The 1,370-nt window shown below is 39.6% G+C and overlaps 1 pseudogene; it reads left to right on the top strand.

Moving 5' to 3' along the window:
* The first annotated feature begins 153 nt into the window (after positions 1-153).
* LOC140694263 (olfactory receptor 5M1-like) lies at positions 154-1,100 on the top strand (annotated as a pseudogene).
* Positions 1,101-1,370: the final 270 nt, after the last annotated feature.

A 1,370-nucleotide genomic window follows, 5' to 3' on the forward strand; every position in this document is an offset into this window, starting at 1 on the left:
AGAAATTTTGATGTATTTGTTGAAAGAAAAGCATGATTTATCATAGATTAATAGGCCAATGAGTAAATATAAAAGGGATGGAATAAATGCAGAAGCTGGATCAGACAACACTCCTCACTTTCTTTGTCACTTCCAGTTTTTAAGGCATAAAAAATGTCTTCCCCAAACCACACTCTGGTGACAGAATTCATTCTCCTGGGACTCACAGACAACTCAGTGTTACAGAAGACCCTGTTGGGGTGTTTCTGATGATCTACCTAGTCACGCTGGCAGGGAACCTGGGCATGATGTTGCTGATCAGGACCAATGCCCACCTCCAAACCCCCATGTACTTCTTCCTCAGCCACCTGTCCTTTGTAGACATATACTATTCATCCAACATCACTCCAAATATGCTGTACAATTTCCTCTCAGACCAGAAGACCATCTCCTATGCTGGATGCTTCATACAGTGTCTGCTCTTCATTGCCATGGTGATCACAGAGCTTTATATCCTTGCTTCAATGGCGTTGGATCACTATGTTGCCATTTGCAGCCCTTTACATTACAGCAGCAAGATGTCCAAGAGCATCTGCCTCTCTCTAGTCACTGTCACTTACTCTTGTAGCTTCCTTCATGGGCTCTCTCAGGCACTGCTGACTTTCCACCTGTCCTTCTGTGGCTCCCATGAAATCAACCATTTCTACTGTGCTGACCCTTCTCTCATGATGCTGGCTTGCTCTGACACCCGAGTCAAGAAGATGGCAATGTTTGCAGTTGCTGGTTTTACCCTCTGCAGCTCTCTCCTCATCATTCTCCTGTCCTACGTTTTCATCATGGCCGGCATCTTGAGGATCAGCTCTACAGAAGGCAGGCACAAAGCCTTTTCTACTTGTGGTTCCCACCTGACAACAGTCACTATATTTTATGGAACCCTCTTTTGCATGTACTTAAGGCTCCCATCTGAGAATTCTGTCAAGCAGTCCAAAATAATTGCAGTCTTTTATAGTTTTTTGAGTCCAATGCTAAACCCATTGATCTACAGTTTACAGAATAAGCATGTGATCTCTGCCATGAAGCAAATGATTAAAGGAAATCCCTTTCATAGAATTGCAATTTAGCCATCTGTTTGTAATTACTAAGTATTTGTAATAACATAGTGATTCCCTCCAAAAGAAAACCTAGACTTTTATAGTCATAATTTGTCTTCATAAAATCTCCTCAAAATTAATATCTTCAAGACAAATTATTTTAATACAAACTTTAATGCTGAAATGAAATTATAGTTTCTTTAATGGAGAACCTCTGAAAATAAATTGAGTAATAGTCAGTAATTCCATATAACAATTTAACATCTTTACATATTTGAGTGTAAATATTATAATTAACTC

Source organism: Vicugna pacos, unplaced genomic scaffold, assembly GCF_048564905.1.
Source record: "Vicugna pacos unplaced genomic scaffold, VicPac4 scaffold_21, whole genome shotgun sequence".
NCBI lineage: Eukaryota > Metazoa > Chordata > Mammalia > Artiodactyla > Camelidae > Vicugna > Vicugna pacos.